Source organism: Procambarus clarkii, chromosome 56, assembly GCF_040958095.1.
Source record: "Procambarus clarkii isolate CNS0578487 chromosome 56, FALCON_Pclarkii_2.0, whole genome shotgun sequence".
Lineage (NCBI taxonomy): Eukaryota > Metazoa > Arthropoda > Malacostraca > Decapoda > Cambaridae > Procambarus > Procambarus clarkii.
In genome coordinates, this window is record NC_091205.1 from 9,205,080 (window position 1) to 9,227,310 (window position 22,231).

At 40.7% G+C, this 22,231-nt stretch overlaps 1 protein-coding gene across 1 annotated transcript in view; it reads right to left on the bottom strand.

Moving 5' to 3' along the window:
• The window catches only part of LOC123770954 (glutamate receptor-like), a 229,210-nt gene that overhangs the window by 154,113 nt on the left and 52,866 nt on the right, over positions 1 to 22,231 (bottom strand). The window lies entirely within an intron of this gene.

The following is a 22,231-nucleotide window of genomic DNA, read 5'->3' on the forward strand; positions in this document are numbered from 1 at the left end:
CAACGCGCACTCCCTTCAGGCAAGATCAATTGGCTGAAAGATAGTATTATTTTGTAATAACATATTTGGCATATATATTATACACAACTGATCAAAAATCATTAGTGGTAAACAAAATTATCACTTCGAGGACTGTTTCTAACTAATAGTTACTATTAGTTACTTTTAGTTAAAAACAGTTCTAGTAGTGATAATTGTGTCATTTACAAAATACCATGTAAAGACTAATAGTTTCTTTGTAAGGCAAACATCTAAAGATTTGAAATTTAGAATTTCAAACATAAATACTTTGTAAGACATGGCCAATTGTCTAATGCTTTGTTTGTTCATTTGTCAGAAAATGCTCACCAAATTGATTGAAAGATAGCTTCTTCAATAACGAATTGTAAAAGCATTTTCAATTGAATAGATTTGAATCTACTTTAATACAGATTACAAAATCATGTAATATAAACATTAGCAGTGGTTTGTATAGTTTAGATCCATTTTTGATTGATCAATTAAAGGGCGATTTGAGTAGGATCATTGATACACATTTATCAATCTGTAAATCCATATTTCTGAAGTTGTATTATTAAACATGAAAGTACTTAAGGAAATTCCTGTCTTAATCCTTCCTTCATGGTCTGACACTCACATTTTTCATTACGTGTTAATTTTCGTATTTTCATCATTTACACACACACCACACACACAAAGGTGACAAAGATTAACCAAGAAAGAGAAGGCTGGGCAGACTGCATTTTCTTGGATTGTCGGAAAGCCTTTGACACAGTACCGCAAAAGAGGTTGATATATAAGCTGGAGAGACAGGCATGTGTAGCTGGTAAGGTGCTCCAGTGGATAAGGGAGTACCTGAGCAATAGGAAGCAGAGAGTTACGGTGAGGGGTGAGACCTCAGATTGGGGTGAAGTCACCAGTGGAGTCCCACAGGGCTCTGTACTCGGTCCTGTCTTTCTGATATATGTAAATGATATCCCGGAGGGTATAGATTCATTTCTCTCAATGTTTGCGGACGATGCCAAAAGTATGAGAAGGATTAAGACAAAGGATGACTGTTTGAGGCCTCACGAAGACCTAGAGAAGCTGAAGGAATGGTCAAACATATGGTTGTTAGAGTTTAACCCAACCAAATGTAATGTAATGAAGATGGGTGTAGGGAGCAGAAGACCAGATATAAGGTACCATCTGGGAGATGAAATACTTCAAGAGTCAGACAAAGAAAAAGACTTGGGGGTTGATATCACGCCAGACCTGTCTCCTGCAGCCCATATCAAGAGTCTAACATCAGCGGCATATGCCAGGCTGGCCAACATAAGAACGGCATTCGGAAGCTTGTGTAAGGAATCATTCAGAACTTTGTATACCACATATGTTAGGCCAATCCTGGTGTATGCAGCCCCAGTATGGAGTCCATATCTAGTCAAGGATAAGACTAAACTGAAAAAAGTTCAAAGTTTGCCACCAGACTTATACCCGAGCTGAGAGGTATGAGCTACGAGGAGAGACTACGGGAATTGAACCTCACTTCGCTGGAAGACAGAAGAGTTAGGGGGGACATGATCACCACATTCAAGATTCTCAAGGGAATTCATAGGATAGATAAAGACAGTTTATTTAACACAAGGGGCACACACACTAGGGGACACAGGTGAAAACGAGTGCCTAAACGAGCCACAGAGATGTTTGAAAGAACTTTTTTAGTGTCAGAGTGGTTGACAAATGGAATGCATTAGGAAGTGATGTGGTGGAGGCTGACTCTATACACAGTTTCAAGTGCAGATGTGATAGAGTCCAATAGGCTCAGGAACCTGTACACCTGTTGATTGACGGTTGAAAGGCAGGACCAAAGAGCTAAAGCTCAACCCCCGCAAGCACAGCTAGTTGGGTACTTACACACACACATTTTATATATATATATATATATATATATATATATATATATATATATATATATATATATATATATATATATATATATATATATATATGTCGTACCTAGTAGCCAGAACTCACTTCTCAGCCTACTATTCAAGGCCCGATTTGCCTAATAAGCCAAGTTTTCCTGAATTAATATATTTACTATAATTTATTTCTTATGAAATGATAAAGCAACCCTTTTCTCTATGTATGAGGTCAATTTTTTTTTATTGAAGTTAAAATTAACGTAGATATATGACCGAACCTAACCAACCCTACCTAACCTAACCTAACCTATATTTATAGGTAAGGTTAGGTTAGGTAGCCAAAAAAAGCTAGGTTAGGTTAGGTTAGGTAGGTTAGGTAGACGAAAAAACATTAATTCATGAAAACTTGGCTTATTAGGCAAATCGGGCCTTGAATAGTAGGCTGAGAAGTGCGTTCTGGCTATTAGGTACGACATATATATATATATATATATATATATATATATATATATATATATATATATATATATATATATATATATATATATATATATATATATATATATATATATATATATATATATATATGTCGTACCTAATAGCCAGAACGCACTTCTCAGCCTACTATTCAAGGCCCGATTTGCCTAATAAGCCAAGTTTTCATGAATTAATGTTTTTTCGTCTACCTAACCTACCTAACCTAACCTAACCTAGCTTTTTTTGGCTACCTAACCTAACCTTACCTATAAATATAGGTTAGGTTAGGTTAGGTAGGGTTGGTTAGGTTCGGTCATATATCTACGTTAATTTTAACTTCAATAAAAAAAAATTGACCTCATACATAGAGAAAAGGGTTGCTTTATCATTTCATAAGAAATAAATTATAGTAAATATATTAATTCAGGAAAACTTGGCTTATTAGGCAAATCGGGCCTTGAATAGTAGGCTGAGAAGTGAGTTCTGGCTACTAGGTACGACATATATATATATATATATATATATATATATATATATATATATATATATATATGCGAGAAGTGCGTTCTGGCTACTAGGTACGACATATATATATATATATATATATATATATATATATATATATATATATATATATATATATATATATATATATATATATATATATATATATATATATATATATGTCGTACCTAGTAGCCAGAACGCACTTCTCGGCCTACTATGCATGGCCAGATTTGCCTAATAAGCCAAGTTTTCCTGAATTAATATATTTTCTCTAATTTTTTTCTTATGAAATGATAAAGCTACCCATTTCATTATGTATGAGGTCAATTTTTTTTATTGGAGTTCAAATTAACGTAGATATATGACCGAACCTAACCAACCCCACCTAACCTAACCTAACCTACCCCACCTAACCTAACCTAACCTATCTTTATAGGTTAGGTTAGGTTAGGTAGCCGAAAAAGTTAGGTTAGGTTAGGTTAGGTAGGTTAGGTAGTCGAAAAAAACATTAATTCATGAAAACTTGGCTTATTAGGCAAATCAGGCCTTGCATAGTAGGCTGATAAGTGCGTTCTGGCTACCTAGTAGCCAGAACGCACTTCCCGGCCTAATATGCAAGGCCTGATTTGCTTAATAAGCCAAGTTTTCATGTATTAATTGTTTTTCGACTACCTAACCTACCTAACCTAACCTAACTTTTTCGGCTACCTAACCTAACATATAAAGATAGGTTAGGTAGGGTTGGTTAGGTTCGGTCATATATCTACGTTAATTTTAACTCCAATAAAAAAAAATTACCTCATACATAATGAAATGGGTAACTTTATCATTTCATAAGAAAAAAATTAGAGAAAATATATTAATTCATGAAAACTTGGCTTATTAGGCAAATCGGGCCTTGCATAGTAGGCCGAGAAGTGCATTCTGGGTACTATGTACGACATATATATATATATATATATGTATCAACCCATGTATATCTTGTAACCATCAAATGCATAATAAAGCACAAAAAATATTTAAGGAAGGGGGTGGTAGGAGAAAAGCACACAGAAACTGTATTGGAGGGGATCTAAACATTCCCTCTAATGCGTTATGCGTGGTTTCCTCCGAGGCTATGGGTCCCCCTTCTTCCAGCTAGAGGTGGTACTCCCTTCCTATTGTATATATATATATATATATATATATATATATATATATATATATATATATATATATATATATATATATATATATATATATATATATATATATATATATATATATATATATATATATATATATTTTGGTAGCAGTCTTTCCTGTAGACATATATTATTAAAAATGACCGAAAAAGTAAGATTAATAATTCTAACACGAATTTTCTCAATCTTTCGTACATTACGCTTCACTGTTGGAGGTAAATCAAAAATCAATTCTCCAAAATTCATTTTTATTTCTAGTCTGACGCGACACGGGCGCGTTTCGTAAAACTTATCACATTTTCAAAGACTTTAGTTCACAAATACACAACTGAATAGAACTTACGTATCTCCGATTTTATATCTACATTTGAGTGAGGTGGAAGGGGTGATGTGGCATTGACACAAGACAGAACAAGGGTATTAATAGGGTATTAATTTCATCAACACAAGACAGAACACGAAACAATGGATATTGAATAGAAGTGTTTGTAGAAAGCCTATTGGTCCATATTTCTTGATGCTTCTATATTGGAGCGGAGTCTTGAGGTGGGTAGAATATAGTTGTGCAATAATTGGCTGTTGATTGCTGGTGTTGACTTCTTGATGTGTAGTGCCTCGCAAACGTCAAGCCGCCTGCTATCGCCTCTATCGATGATTTCTGTGTTGTTTACTAGGATTTCTCTGACGATGGTTTGGTTGTGGGAAGAGATTATATGTTCCTTAATGGAGCCCTGTTGCTTATGCATCGTTAAACGCCTAGAAAGAGATGTTGTTGTCTTGCCTATATACTGGGTTTTTTGGAGCTTACAGTCCCCAAGTGGGCATTTGAAGGCATAGACGACGTTAGTCTCTTTTAAAGCGTTCTGTTTTGTGCCTGGAGAGTTTCTCATGAGTAGGCTGGCCGTTTTTCTGGTTTTATAGTAAATCGTCAGTTGTATCCTCTGATTTTTGTCTGTAGGGATAACGTTTCTATTAACAATATCTTTCAGGACCCTTTCCTCCGTTTTATGAGCTGTGGAAAAGAAGTTCCTGTAAAATAGTCTAATAGGGGGTATAGGTGTTGTGTTAGTTGTCTCTTCAGAGGTTGCATGGCTTTTCACTTTCCTTCTTATGATGTCTTCGACGAAACCATTGGAGAAGCCGTTATTGACTAGGACCTGCCTTACCCTACAGAGTTCTTCGTCGACTTGCTTCCATTCTGAGCTGTGGCTGAGAGCACGGTCGACATATGCGTTAACAACACTCCTCTTGTACCTGTCTGGGCAGTCGCTGTTGGCATTTAGGCACATTCCTATGTTTGTTTCCTTAGTGTAGACTGCAGTGTGGAAACCTCCGCCCTTTTCCATGACTGTTACATCTAGAAAGGGCAGCTTCCCATCCTTTTCCATCTCGTAAGTGAAACGCAGCACGGAACTCTGCTCAAATGCCTCCTTCAGCTCCTGCAGATGTCTGACGTCAGGTACCTGTGTAAAAATGTCGTCAACATACCTGCAGTATATGGCCGGTTTCAAGTTCATGTCGACTAAGACTTTTTGCTCGATGGTACCCATGTAGAAGTTTGCAAACAGAACACCTAGGGGAGAACCCATGGCGACCCCATCTACTTGCTTATACATGTGCCCATCCGGGCTCAAGAAGGGTGCCTCTTTAGTACAAGCTTAGAGTAGTTTCCTCAGAATATTTTCTGGTATGTCAAGAGGAGTACAGGCTGGATCACGATACACTCTGTCGGCTATCATTCCGATTGTCTCGTCCACAGGTTCGTTGGTAAACAGCGATTCTACGTCCAACGAGGCTCTTATCCCTGTGGCCTGTGTGCCCCGCAGTAAGTCAACAAATTCCTTTGGAGACTTCAGGCTGAAGGCGCAAGGAACATAAGGAGTCAGCAGGCCATTGAGTCGCTTCGCCAGTCTGTACGTGGGTGTGGGTATCTGGCTAATGATTGGCCGAAGTGGGTTTCCAGGCTTGTGCGTCTTGACATTTCCATACGCATATCCAGGTTTATATTCCCCAATGATCTTTGGCAGGTGGAGTCCGGATTTCTTGGCGTTCACAGTTTCGATCAGTTTGTTGACCTTTGCTTTTAATTCAGCTGTAGTGTCCTTCGTTACCCTTTGGAACTTAGTTTGGTCAGAGAGTATGATGTTCATTTTCGCCAGATATTTGTCTTTTTTAAGAATGACATATATTGGCGACTTGTCACCTATCCTGACAACTATCTACTTGTTCTCACGAAGGCTTTTAGCTGCCGCTTTAAGCTCGGGGGACAGTATGGTGCTTCTGTAGTTGCCTCGATTCTTTCCTCCTTCTGCAATAAGTTCTGCTTGTAAGGTATCTTTGGTAGTGACCTTCTTTTGTGTCTCGAGGTCGAATATGTCGTCCAACAGAATTTCCAACTCTACTTTCCGGGCCATCTCACTCGGTCTGGACATAACATGACAGTTTATGCCCAGATTTAGGAGAGTGACTTGGTCCTCAGTGAGGTTAATTCCTGCAAGGTTCAGGAAGCCATCTCTTGGTCGTGGAATTGCCATAGGAATGTGCCTAAATGCCAACAGCGACTGCCCAGACAGGTACAAGAGGAGTGTTGTTAACGCATATGTCGACCGGGCTCTCAGCCACAGCTCAGAATGGAAGCAAGTCGACGAAGAACTCTGTAGGGTAAGGCAGGTCCTAGTCAATAACGGCTTCTCCAATGGTTTCGTCGAAGACATCATAAGAAGGAAAGTGAAAAGCCATGCAACCTCTGAAGAGAAAATTAACACAACACCTATACCCCCTATTAGACTATTTTACAGGAACTTCTTTTCCACAGCTCATAAAACGGAGAAAAGGGTCCTGAAAGATATTGTTAATAGAAACGTTATCCCTACAGACAAAAATCAGAGGATACAACTGACGATTTACTATAAAACCAGAAAAACGGCCAGCCTACTCATGAGAAACTCTCCAGACACAAAACAGAACGCTTTAAAAGAGACTAACGTCGTCTATGCCTTCAAATGCCCACTTGGGGACTGTAAGCTCCAAAAAACCCAGTATATAGGCAAGACAACAACATCTCTTTCTAGGCGTTTAACGATGCATAAGCAACAGGGCTCCATTAAGGAACATATAATCTCTTCTCACAACCAAACCATCGCCAGAGAAATCCTAGTAAACAACACAGAAATCATCGATAGATACAGCGATAGCAGGCGGCTTGACGTTTGCGAGGCACTACACATCAAGAAGTCAACACCAGCAATCAACAGCCAATTAATGCACAACTATATTCTACCCACTTCAAGACTCCGCTCCAATATAGAAGCATCAAGAAATATGGGCCAATAGGCTTTCTACAAACACTTCTATTCAATATCCATTGTTTCGTGTTCTGTCTTGTGTTGATGAAATTAATACCCTATTAATACCCTTGTTCTGTCTTGTGTTGATGAAATTAATACCCTATTAATACCACATTTTGTTCTGTCTTGTGTTAATGCCACATCACCCCTTCCACCTCACTCAAATGTAGATATAAAATCGGAGATACGTAAGTTCTATTCAGTTGTGTATTTGTGAACTAAAGTCTTTGAAAATGTAATAAGTTTTACGAAACGCGCCCGTGTCGCGTCAGACTAGAAATAAAAATGAATTTTGGAGAATTGATTTTTGATTTACCTCCAACAGTGAAGCGTAATGTACGAAAGGTTGAGAAAATTCGTGTTAGAATTATTAATCTTACTTTTTCGGTCATATTTAATAATATATATATATATATATATATATATATATATATATATATATATATATATATATATATATATATATATGCGGAAAATCCACAGGGAAATATGAAATGAGGTGAACGTTTCGGCTTGTTAAAGCCTTTGTCAACACCAGACTGACTGAGTCAGTGTGGTGTTGACAAAGGCTTTAACAAGCCGAAACGTTCACCTCATTTCATATTTCTCTGTGGATTTTCCGCATAAAATGATCAGTGTTTTGTGATCGTCAATTGCATATATATATATATATATATATATATATATATATATATATATATATATATATATATATATATATGTATATATATATATATATATATATATATATATATATATATATATATATATATATATATTGCACAACTATATTCTACCCACCTCAAGACTCTATATATATATATTTATATATATATATATATATATATATATATATATATATATATATATATATATATATATATATATATATATATATATATATATATATATATATATATATATATGTCGTACCTAGTAGCCAGAACGCACTTCTCAGCCTACTATGCAAGGCCTAATTTGCCTAATAAGCCAAGTTTTCCTGAATTAATTGTTTTTCGACTACCTAACCTACCTAACCTAACCTAACCTAACTTTTCCGGCTACCTAACCTAACCTAACCTATAAAGACAGGTTAGGTTAGGTTAGGTAGGGTTGGTTAGGTTCGGTCATATATCTACGTTAATTTTAACTCCAATAAAAAAAAATTGACCTCATACATAATGAAATGGGTAGCTTTATCACTTCATAAGGAAAAAATTAGAAAAATATATTAATTCAGGAAAACTTGGCTTATTAGGCAAATCAGGCCTTGCATAGTAGGCTGAGAAGTGCGTTCTGGCTATTAGGTACGACATATATATATATATATATATATATATATATATATATATATATATATATATATATATATATATATATATATATATATATATATGTCGTACCTAGTAGCCAGAACGCACTTCTCAGCCTACTATGCAAGGTCCGATTTGCCTAATAAGCCAAGTTTTCATGAATTAATGTTTTTTTCAACTACCTAACCTAACCTAACCTAACTTTTTCGGCTCCCTAACCTAACCTAACCTATAAAGATAGGTTAGGTTAGGTTAGGTAGGGTAGGTTAGGTTCGGTCATATATCTAAGTTTATTTTTAACTCCAATAAAAAAAAATGACCTCATACATAATGAAATGGGTAGCTTTATCATTTCATAAGCAACAAATTAGAGAAAATATATTAATTCAGGAAAACTTAGCTTATTAGGCAAATCGAGCCTTGCATAGTAGGCTGAGAAGTGCGTTCTGGCTACTAGGTACGACATATATATACATATGTATATATATATATATATATATATATATATATATATATATATATATATATATATATATATATATATATATATATATATATATATATATATATATATATATATATATATTGCGTTCTGGCTACTAGGTACGACATATATATACATATGTATATATATATATATATATATATATATATATATATATATATATATATATATATATATATTTTTTTTTTTTTTTTTTTTTTTTTTAATATATAAGGGGTAATATATAATTTTTTAATATATAATTAATATATAATATATATATATATTTAATATATAATATATAATATATAATATATAATATATATATTTTTTATATTTAATATTTAATATATATATATAATATATATATATATATATAATAAAAAATATTTTTTAATATATATATATATATATATATATATATATATATATATATATATATATATATATATGCAAACAAGCCTGAATGGTCCCCAGGACTATATACAACTGAAAACTCACACCCCAGAAGTGACTCGAACCCATACTCCCACAACTGGTATGTACAGGGACGCCTTAATCATTAAGGCGTCCCTGTACATACCAGTTGTGGGAGTATGGGTTCGAGTCACTTCTGGGGTGTGAGTTTTCAGTTATATATATATATATATATATATATATATATATATATATATATATATATATATATATGTCGTACCTAATAGCCAGAACGCACTTCTCAGCCTACAATTCAAGGCCCGATTTGCCTAATAAGCCAAGTTTTCATGAATTAATGTTTTTTCGTCTACCTAACCTACCTAACCTAACCTAACCTAGCTTTTTTTGGCTACCTAACCTAACCTTACCTATTAATATAGGTTAGGTTAGGTTAGGTAGGGTTGGTTTGGTTCGGTCATATATCTACGTTAATTTTAACTCCAATAAAAAAAAATTGATCTCATACATAGAGAAAAGGGTTGCTTTATCATTTCATAAGAAAACAATTATAGTAAATATAATAATTCAGGAAAACTTGGCTTATTAGGCAAATCGGGCCTTGAATAGTAGGCTGAGAAGTGAGTTCTGGCTACTAGGTACGACATATATATATATATATATATATATATATATATATATATGTCGTACCTAGTAGCCAGAACGCACTTCTCAGCCTACTATGCAAGGCCCGATTTGCCTAATAAGCCAAGTTTTCATGAATTAATTGTTTTTCGACTACCTAACCTACCTAACCTAACCTAACCTAACTTTTTCGGCTACCTAACCTAACCTATAAAGATAGGCTAGGTTAGGTTTGGTAGGGTTGGTAAGGTTTGGTCATATATCTACGTTAATTTTAACTCCAATAATTTTTTTTTACCTCATACATAGTGAAATGGGTAGCGTTATCATTTCATAAGAAAAAAATTAGAGAAAATATATTATTTCAGGAAAACTTGGATTATTAGGCAAATCGGGCCTTGCATAGTAGGCTGAGAAGTGCGTTCTGGCTATTAGGTACGACATATATATATATATATATATATATATATATATATATATATATATATATATATATATATATATATATATATATATATATATATATATATATATATATATATATATATATATATATATATATATATATATATATATATATATATAAACTGTCTAATAAGGGGGTACTAGTGTTGTGTTAGTTTTTACTCCTCAGAGGTTACATGGTGTTTCACCTTTCTTTTTATGTCGTCTTCAACATAACCGTTAGAGAAGCCGTTGTTGACTAGAACTTGCCTTACCCTACAGAGTTCTTCATCGACCTGATTCCAACCAGAACTGTGAGTGACAGCACAGTCAACGTAAGCGTTGACTACACTCCTCTTGTGCCTGTCTGGGCAGTCACTATTGGCATTAAGGCACATTCCTATGTTTGTTTCATTAGTGTAGACTGCAGTGTGGAAGCCACCATTCCTTTCCGTGACTGTTACATCTTGAAAGGGCATCTTCCCATCATTCTCCGTCTCGTAAGTGACACTTAACACCGAATTTTGTTTGAATGCCTCCTTCAGCTGATGCAGACATCTTATATCAGGTACATGCATAAAAATGTCGTCAACATTCCTGCAGTATATAACGGGTTTCAAGTCCATGTCAACTAAGACCCCTCTGCTCTATGGTACCCATGTAGAAGTTCGCAAACAGGATACCTAGGGGAGAACCTATGGCGAACCCATCTACTTGCTTATACATGTGCCCATCGGGACTCAAGAAGGGTTCCTCTTTAGTGCAGGCTTTGGTGCAAGCCTGTACTAATGAGGCAGACTTATATATAACCTAAAGAATAAGATTAATGATTCTAACATGAATCTTCTCAATATTTCTTATGTTTTTCTTCACTATCGAGGGAAATATAAAAATTAACTCTCCAAAGTTCATTTTCACAATTGATTATGGTCTGACGCCTAATGATGCGTTTTGCAAGGCACTCCTTACATTTTCAATGACAAATTTTCAATGTTCTTGTTGTAGTTTTAGATTTAGCTACTCAGAACGAATTTCAGATTTAGTTCTGAAATTTAGTTCTAATTTCAGTTTCAGATTTAGCTACTCATAGTTCATGTAGCATGAACTATGGTGAGCCCGTAATGGAGTTCGGTTATACGCGATAACTTTGTTACTCTGATATTTGGGTCAAAGTTATAAATGGAGTTGAGACTTCTTCCTTTTTCCCTGTTAATTTTTCGCTTCTGTTTTAGTTCACTGGTTTTAGTCTTGTTTTAATAAGATTATCTTGGTGGCGGATGTAGATGCAGAATGTTCACTAGTGAGTTCCATTCCTCAACGGCTTTTCTAATCATTGTAGTGGCTGTGGATTGTGCATCTAATACAGCGGCTATTGTTGGATTAATGTTGAGTTTGATGCGCAGGGCTTCAGTAGCTTCACATTCCAGTAAGTAGTGCAATAGTGGCGCCTCTGCTTCTGTTCCACAGATATGGCACTCTTTAACTATTGGATTTATTACCTCCCAGCAGCGCTTGTAACCAAGTCCGAGTCTGTGTATGGCCAGTGCAATGTCTTTGGACATCTTTTTGTCAGGCTTGAAAGAGTAGTACCCAGTGCTTGTTCGTACCATATCGCAGTGGATCGTCCTTAGGCTACTTTGGCTCTGTGGCGAATTTGAGAGTTGGGAGTATTTTCTTCTTGATTTGCTCCTTAACTTGTGAAAAACGTGGAGGAATTTGAACCTGTACAACAGGTAGAACAGTGGCAATTTTTGCTAGTTAGTCTGCCTTTTCATTACAATCTATGCCAATGTGACTTGGTATCCAATTTAAGGTGATTGACAGCCATAAATTATGGGTTTCTTTTCCTATATGTTTGATTTCTGTGAGGAATTGTATATTATTTCTGTGCTGACTGGATAACAATGCCTGGAGCAAAGATTTAGAGTCTGTATGAATGATGACATCATGTAAATTATTCTCAATTGTATAGTTTATTGCCTCCTTCAGTGCATATAATTCAGTTTGCAATGTTGAGCACCAACTATTTATGATCCAGTAAGCTTCAAGATTGTTAGTGTAAACTGCTGCCCCAGCAGAACCTTTTTCTTGATCCATCTGTGAAGATGTGAGTCGTTGTAGGTCTTGAGATGGTTTCCATTTGTTGTTCTATGATTGCTTTGAACTTCTGTGAGTCACATGCTGATTTTTTTAACAGGTAATCTTTCAATGATTATCTTTAGACTCGATTCTTCCCATGGAGGAGGCTGCCTAAAGTGTTGATATGGTCTCTCTTCTCCTTTGTTTTTATTGGTCCATTTCAAGTCCACTTTTTCTAAAATCTTCACTAGATTATTCGTCCCTGCACTTGTTCTATATTGAAAGTTTCTCTGAAGCGATCTGTGTATGCTATCTTTGATTGACAGATGGCGGAGGTTCCAACAGGTTTTGCTGTTATGGTGGCTACCCTTTATTTGATCCGGTTTTCTAATGCTGGTAAGCTAGTTTCCATTCTTAGATTCTCTCGACGCGTCCATATAGGTGCTCCCAGCATTGTTCTCAGAGCATCATTTTGATACACTTTCAGTTTCTCCCATTGGTTATCACTGAGGGATGTAAGAGCAGGAGCAGCATAGTCAATGAATGACCTAACTGCTTGAACGTAGTACCTTTTGAGTACTGTTAGAGATGCACCATCTCTAAGACTTATCAGGAAGCGCAAAGCTGAGTTTCTGGCTTTGCAACGTTGCCGAAGATATTCAATTTCGTGGGTGAATTTCAACTGGCTGTCTATTATGAATCCAAGGATATTGAAAGGAGGTAGTCCACTCAATTTCACGTCCTTATATTGCTAGTTTGATGTCTTAGGTTCTCATTTTAACGGCCATTGCTTTGGTTTTATTGCTATTTATTTTCACTGCTATGCGTTCCGCTTCCCTGCTGATAATATCTAGGCATTTTTGTGCATGGTTCCTGGCGCCTTTGCCATTGATGATGACCACTATTCTCCATGCTCTGCCAAAGCATATATTCGCTTGGGATGAGGTGATACAGGACGTGATTGAGATGAACAAGTGGATGAATGGCAAAATAGATATTAATAGACTATTAAATCCCCATGTTCTTGCTTCTACTGTCTCTGTGTTGGTATGGGGTCTTGATGTGGGAAGAATGTAATATATGTTAACTGGCTGTTGATTGCTGGTTTTGACTTTTTTACGTGTAGAGCCTCGCTGATGTCGCATCTTCCGTTGTCATTATACCTGTCGATTATTTCTGTGTTGTTTGTTACGATTTCTCTGGTGATGGTCTAGTTGTGTGAGGAGATTATATGTTCCTTGATGGCGCCCCGTTGCTTGTGCATTGTTAATCGCCTAGAGAGAGACAGTGTTGTCTTGCCTATATACTTAGATCTTTGGGGCTGACATTCCCCAAATGGGCATGTGAAGTCATAGACGACTTTCATTTCCTTCAAGGCGTTCTGTTTGATGTCTGGAGAGTCCTTAATGATTAGGTTGGCTGTCTTCATGTTTTTGTAGTAAATTGTTAATTGTATCTTCTGATTTGTCTCTGTGGTGATAACGTTCCTATTAATAATATCTTTCAGGACACTTTCCCCCGTTTTATGAGCCGTCGAAAAGAAGTTCTTGTAAAACAGTCTAATGGGAAGAACAAGTGTTGTGTTAGTTGATTCTTCAGAGGTTGCATTGCGTTTCACCTTTCTTTTAATGACATCTTCAACATAACCATTAGAGAAGCCATTGTTGACCAGGACTTGCCTTACTCTACAGAGTTCTTCGTCGACCTGCTTCAAACCAGAGCTGTGATTGAGAGCTCGGTCGACATAAACGTTGACAACACTCCGCTTGTACCTGTCTGGGCAGTCACCACTGGCATTAGGGCACATAGGAAATTATTGGAAAATTTAGGACAAAAATAAAGGAAAATGCATAAAGGAAAACAGCAAATGAAAAGATCGAGTGTTTTCAGTTTGAACAATAAAAGTAGAAGAGTTAGCCAGCATCTTTCCATATAAGGCCTTAGATGGTGTTGATGACGTTGAGGACGACCATAGTCACTCTGCTCGCTACATGCATGGACCATGGTCCATGGACTCTGTTCTTAACACCATGAAGCACATGAAGAGCTCTCAGAGACCTGCTGTTGTATTGCATACATGTCTCTCCAACAGCATCACAGTCTCCACCATAGAGACAAAGGTTGGACGACTTTAGTGAAATACATTCAACCAGTCCATAAAAGTTGCAAACCTCAGATTATTTTCTACTCAAGGTCATCTTCATTATTTCGAGCAATCTAATCTCCTTCATCCAAGCTGTCTAAAGCATTTTGATTCTGCTGACCAAAACCATTTCTCTAATTTCAGTGTAGATTTTCTATCAGAAAATAATTTCCTCTTTGCTCATTAATGTCAGTGAGATTACATTTGCTGAAGTTATAGTTATCATCCCTTTTTCTCTTCTTCCTCTACATCTTCTGAACCTTGGATTGCTCCAAAATAGTTCATAATCAGAATAGACTCTTGAAATCATCGCAGCAGTCTCCTAAATTGCTCATCTTTCCTATTTCTAAGAAGAGCTTTCTTAAAATTATATGTTGCAAATTATGTACTTAAATTTCCGAGCACTCCTTACAGTCTACTGATAAAAATAATTTAAATATCATATGTTTGACTTCTTTCCCTTATTAGATACATATATGTAGCTAAATATATCCTACTACTCATATTGTGAAAGAAAACTCATATATTTCCATGATTAATCTGTTTCACAAGCTTATTTCCATCCCTCATGTTCAATTTGTCTTCACTATGAACATATATTTTTCCACTGTCGAACCTCTTAACAATTTTATATCTATCACGTTTCCTCTCTCTCTCTCTCTCACTCTCTCTCTCTCTCTCTCTCTCTCTCTCTCTCTCTCTCTCTCTCTCTCTCTCTCTCTCTCTCTCTCTCTCTCTCTCTCTCTCTCTCTCTCTCTCTCTCTCTCTCTCTCTCTCTCTCTCTCTCTCTCTCTCTCTCTCTCTCTCTCTCTCTCTCTCTCTCTCTCTCTCTCTCTCTCTCTCTCTCTCTCTCTCTCTCTCTCTCTCTCTCTCTCTCTCTCTCTCTCTCTCTCTCTCTCTCTCTCTCTCTCTCTCTCTCTCTCTCTCTCTCTCTCTCTCTCTCTCTCTCTCTCTCTCTCTCTCTCTCTCTCTCTCTCTCTCTCTCTCTCTCTCTCTCTCTCTCTCTCTCTCTCTCTCTCTCTCTCTCTCTCTCTCTCTCTCTCTCTCTCTCTCTCTCTCTCTCTCTCTCTCTCTCTCTCTCTCTCTCTCTCTCTCTCTCTCTCTCTCTCTCTCTCTCTCTCTCTCTCTCTCTCTCTCTCTCTCTCTCTCTCTCTCTCTCTCTCTCTCTCTCTCTCTCTCTCTCTCTCTCTCTCTCTCTCTCTCTCTCTCTCTCTCTCTCTCTCTCTCTCTCTCTCTCTCTCTCTCTCTCTCTCTCTCTCTCTCTCTCTCTCTCTCTCTCTCTCTCTCTCTCTCTCTCTCTCTCTCTCTCTCTCTCTCTCTCTCTCTCTCTCTCTCTCTCTCCTCTCTCTCTCTCTCTCTCTCTCTCTCTCTCTCTCTCTCTCTCTCTCTCTCTCTCTCTCTCTCTCTCTCTCTCTCTCTCTCTCTCTCTCTCTCTCTCTCTCTCTCTCTCTCTCTCTCTCTCTCTCTCTCTCTCTCTCTCTCTCTCTCTCTCTCTCTCTCTCTCTCTCTCTCTCTCTCTCTCTCTCTCTCTCTCTCTCTCTCTCTCTCTCTCTCTCTCTCTCTCTCTCTCTCTCTCTCTCTCTCTCTCTCTCTCTCTCTCTCTCTCTCTCTCTCTCTCTCTCTCTCTCTCTCTCTCTCTCTCTCTCTCTCTCTCTCTCTCTCTCTCTCTCTCTCTCTCTCTCTCTCTCTCTCTCTCTCTCTCTCTCTCTCTCTCTCTCTCTCTCTCTCTCTCTCTCTCTCTCTCTCTCTCTCTCTCTCTCTCTCTCTCTCTCTCTCTCTCTCTCTCTCTCTCTCTCTCTCTCTCTCTCTCTCTCTCTCTCTCTCTCTCTCTCTCTCTCTCTCTCTCTCTCTCTCTCTCTCTCTCTCTCTCTCTCTCTCTCTCTCTCTCTCTCTCTCTCTCTCTCTCTCTCTCTCTCTCTCTCTCGTTTTTTCCAGCGACGTCAGGTCTAGTTCTTCCAATCTTTCATCATATCTCATCCTTCGAAATTCCGGGATGCTCACTATTGCAAACCTCTCAAACTTTTCTAGTTTCTCATATATGTTTAGATAGTGCTCCATGATGGGCGGTATACCAGAAGACTAGTCTCGTGTAGGCATTGTAATGTTATCTAAATGCCTCCTTATTTATGTTCCTGAATGATATTCTGACTTTGGTGATTGTAGAGTATGCTGCTGATGTTATTCTATTTATATGTACCTCTTGAGTTTCGTTTTGGTATATATCCACTCCAAGGTCTGTTTGTCTCTAATTGTTACAGGGAGGAAGTCTCCCTTCATCGTGTACTATACATGCGGTCTCCTGGAAACTGTTCGCTTTGGCATCACCTTACACTTTCTGGTTTTGAAATCGAGTAGTCATTTTTCGAACCGACTTTGCAACTAGTCTAAGTCATGTTAGACTAGTTGCAATTTATCAAATGATAAATTACCCTTCAATTATCAAATGACTCGACTTTCCTCATTAATTTTTCATGTTCCTCAAATATTGACAAACATGATTAAATTTATCTAGTTTGCCCATGAACATATTTGAAAAATAGTTTGAGTCCCAGCACCGATCCGTGAGGTACTCTGCTTGTTACTCTACGCCAGTCTGACTTTTTCGACCATCTCTGTGACTCTCCGATTCTTGACTGTTGGATATTCTCTTATCCATGTCAATGTTCGCCCATTTACCCATACCTGCCTCTCAAGTTACTGTAGTAGTCTCCTGATTGACATTGTAAAAGGCGTTTTTGCAGTCCAAAAATACGGAATTTGCCCAAATTTCTGTGTCCTCTCTTTTATGTGTTGAATTCATTATAGAATTAAGTAGATTCATTAGGCATGATTTCCCTTCCCTAAATCCATATTTATGTATGATTGCATTCCTGAATCTCTCCAGGTGTTAACTGGTCATTATGATCCTTTTGAGTGCCAAACATGGGATGCCTACCTTGAGGTGCCTGTCAGTGATGCTGCTCAGTTCTTTAGTTCCTCCTTTCTATGTTCTTTCTTATATACTGGTAACACATTCACCATCTCCCAACAGCTGGACAATGGTCCCTTCTCCACTGATTCAAAAAAGATCTAAGCTACAGGTATATTGAGGGTCTTGAAGCTTTATTAACATACTTGGTGAAATATAATCTGGTCTCACGGCTTTATTTTCCTCTGATGTGCTAATTACCTTATTATTTCCTCTGCTTTTTGTCAGAATATTTCTGTCTCTCGTCCGGGCTTACCTCCTCTCCAAGCACTGCAAGCTGTTTCGGCTCAGTGGTGAAGACAACATGGGAGCTGTTCCCGCTCAGTGGTGAACACACCATGGGAGCTGTTCCCGCTCAGTGGTGAACACACCATGGGAGCTGTTCCCTCTCAGTGGTGAACACACCATGGGAGCTGTTCCCTCTCTGTGGTGGACACACCATGGGAGCTGTTCCCTCTCTGTGGCGAACACACCATGGGAGCTGTTCTCCCTCAGTGGTGGACACACCATGGGAGCTGTTCCCTCTCAGTGGTGAACACACCATGGGAGCTGTTCCCCCTCAGTAGTGGACACACCATGGGAGCTGTTCCCTCTCAGTGGTGAACACACCATGGGAGCTGTTCCCTCTCAGTGGTGAACACACCATGGGAGCTGTTCCCTCTCAGTGGTGAACACACCATGGGAGCTGTTCCCCCTCAATGGTGAACACACCATGGGAGCTGTTCCCTCTCAGTGGTGAACACACCATGGGAGCTGTTCCCCCTCAGTGGTGAACACACCATGGGAGCTGTTCCCTCTCAGTGGTGAACACACCATGGGAGCTGTTCCCTCTCAGTGGTGGACACACCATGGGAGCTGTTCCCTCTCAGTGGTGAACACACCATGGGAGCTGTTCCCTCTCAGTGGTGAACACACCATGGGACCTGTTCCCCCTCAGTGGTGAACACACCATGGGAGCTGTTCCCTCTCAGTGGTGAACACACCATGGGAGCTGTTCCCTCTCAGTGGTGAACACACCATGGGAGCTGTTCCCCCTCAGTGGTGGACACACCATGGGAGCTGTTCCCTCTCAGTGGTGAACACACCATGGGAGCTGTTCCCCCTCAGTGGTGAACACACCATGGGAGCTGTTCCCCCTCAGTGGTGGACACATCATGGGAGCTGTTCCCTCTCAGTGGTGAACACACCATGGGAACTGTTCCCCCTCAGTGGTGAACACACCATGGGAGCTGTTCCCTCTCAGTGGTGAACACACCATGGGAGCTGTTCCCTCTCAGTGGTGAACACACCATGGGAGCTGTTCCCCCTCAGTGGTGGACACACCATGGGAGCTGTTCCCTCTCAGTGGTGAACACACCATGGGAGCTGTTCCCCCTCAGTGGTGAACACACCATGGGAGCTGTTCCAGCTCAGTGGTGAACACACCATGGGAGCTGTTCCCGTTCAGTGAACACACCATGGGAGCTGTTCCCCCTCAGTGGTGAACACACCATGGGAGCTGTTCCAGCTCAGTGGTGAACACACCATGGGAGCTGTTCCCCCTCAGTGGTGGACACACCATGGGAGCTGTTCCCTCTCAGTGGTGAACACACCATGGGAGCTGTTCCCTCTCAGTGGTGAACACACCATGGGAGCTGTTCCCCCTCAGTGGTGGACACACCATGGGAGCTGTTCCCTCTCAGTGGTGAACACACCATGGGAGCTGTTCCCCCTCAGTGGTGAACACACCATGGGAGCTGTTCCCTCTCAGTGGTGAACACACCATGGGAGCTGTTCCCTCTCAGTGGTGAACACACCATGGGAGCTGTTCCCCCTCAGTGGTGGACACACCATGGGAGCTGTTCCCTCTCAGTGGTGAACACACCATGGGAGCTGTTCCCCCTCAGTGGTGAACACACCATGGGAGCTGTTCCCTCTCAGTGGTGAACACACCATGGGAGCTGTTCCCCCTCAGTGGTGAACACACCATGGGAGCTGTTCCAGCTCAGTGGTGAACACACCATGGGAGCTGTTCCCGTTCAGTGAACACACCATGGGAGCTGTTCCCCCTCAGTGGTGAACACACCATGGGAGCTGTTCCCTCTCAGTGGTGAACACACCATGGAAGCTGTTCCCGCTCAGTGGTGAACACACCATGGGAGCTGTTCCCGCTCAGTGGTGAACACACCATGGGAGCTGTTCCCGCTCAGTGGTGAACACACCATGGGAGCTGTTCCCCCTCAGTGGTGAACACACCATGGGAGCTGTTCCCGCTCAGTGGTGAACACACCATGGGAGCTGTTCCCGCTCAGTGTTGAACACACCATGGGAGCTGTTCCCGCTCAGTGGTGAACACACCATGGAAGCTGTTCCCGCTCAGTGGTGAACACACCATGGGAGCTGTTCCCGCTCAGTGGTGAACACACCATGGGAGCTGTTCCCGCTCAGTGGTGAACACACCATGGGAGCTGTTCCCTCTCAGTGGTGAACACACCATGGGAGCTGTTCCCTCTCAGTGGTGAACACACCATGGGAGCTGTTCCCTCTCAGTGGTGAACACACCATGGGAGCTGTTCCCGCTCAGTGGTGAACACACCATGGGAGCTGTTCCTGCTCAGTGGTGAACACACCATGGGAGCTGTTCCCGCTCAGTGGTGAACACACCATGGGAGCTGTTTCCGCTCAGTGGTGAACACACTATGGGAGCTGTTCCCTCTCAGTGGTGAACACACCATGGGAGCTGTTCCCGCTCAGTGGTGAACACACCATGGGAGCTGTTCCCGCTCAGTGGTGAACACACCATGGGAGCTGTTCCCGCTCAGTGTTGAACACACCATGGGAGGTGTTCCCGCTCAGTGGTGAACACACCATGGGAGCTGTTCCCCCTCAGTGGTGAACACACCATGGGAGCTGTTCCCGCTCAGTGGTGAACACACCATGGGAGCTGTTCCTGCTCAGTGGTGAACACACCATGGGAGCTGTTCCCGCTCAGTGGTGAACACACCATGGGAGCTGTTTCCGCTCAGTGGTGAACACACCATGGGAGCTGTTCCCTCTCAGTGGTGAACACACCATGGGAGCTGTTCCCGCTCAGTGGTGAACACACCATGGGAGCTGTTCCCGCTCAGTGGTGAACACACCATGGGAGCTGTTCCCGCTCAGTGTTGAACACACCATGGGAGGTGTTCCCGCTCAGTGGTGAACACACCATGGGAGCTGTTCCCCCTCAGTGGTGAACACACCATGGGAGCTGTTCCCGCTCAGTGGTGAACACACCATGGGAGCTGTTCCCTCTCAGTGGTGAACACACCATGGGAGCTGTTCCCTCTCAGTGGTGAACACACCATGGGAGCTGTTCCCTCTCAGTGGTGAACACACCATGGGAGCTGTTCCCGCTCAGTGGTGAACACACCATGGGAGCTGTTCCTGCTCAGTGGTGAACACACCATGGGAGCTGTTCCCGCTCAGTGGTGAACACACCATGGGAGCTGTTTCCGCTCAGTGGTGAACACACCATGGGAGCTGTTCCCTCTCAGTGGTGAACACACCATGGGAGCTGTTCCCGCTCAGTGGTGAACACACCATGGGAGCTGTTCCCGCTCAGTGGTGAACACACCATGGGAGCTGTTTCCGCTCAGTGGTGAACACACCATGGGAGCTGTTCCCGCTCAGTGGTGAACACACCATGGGAGCTGTTTCCGCTCAGTGGTGAACACACCATGGGAGCTGTTCCCTCTCAGTGGTGAACACACCATGGGAGCTGTTCCCGCTCAGTGGTGAACACACCATGGGAGCTGTTCCCGCTCAGTGGTGAACACACCATGGGAGCTGTTCCCGCTCAGTGGTGAACACACCATGGGAGCTGTTCCCGCTCAGTGGTGAACACACCATGGGAGCTGTTTCCGCTCAGTGGTGAACACACCATGGGAGCTGTTCCCGCTCAGTGGTGAACACACCATGGGAGCTGTTCCCGCTCAGTGGTGAACACACCATGGGAGCTGTTCCCGCTCAGTGGTGAACACACCATGGGAGCTGTTCCCGCTCAGTGGTGAACACACCATGGGAGCTGTTCCCGCTCAGTGGTGAACACACCATGGGAGCTGTTCCCGCTCAGTGGTGAACACACCATGGGAGCTGTTCCCGCTCAGTGGTGAACACACCATGGGAGCTGTTCCCGCTCAGTGGTGAACACACCATGGGAGCTGTTCCCGCTCAGTGGTGAACACACCATGGGAGCTGTTCCCGCTCAGTGGTGAACACACCATGGGAGCTGTTCCCGCTCAGTGGTGAACACACCATGGGAGCTGTTCCCGCTCAGTGGTGAACACACCATGGGAGCT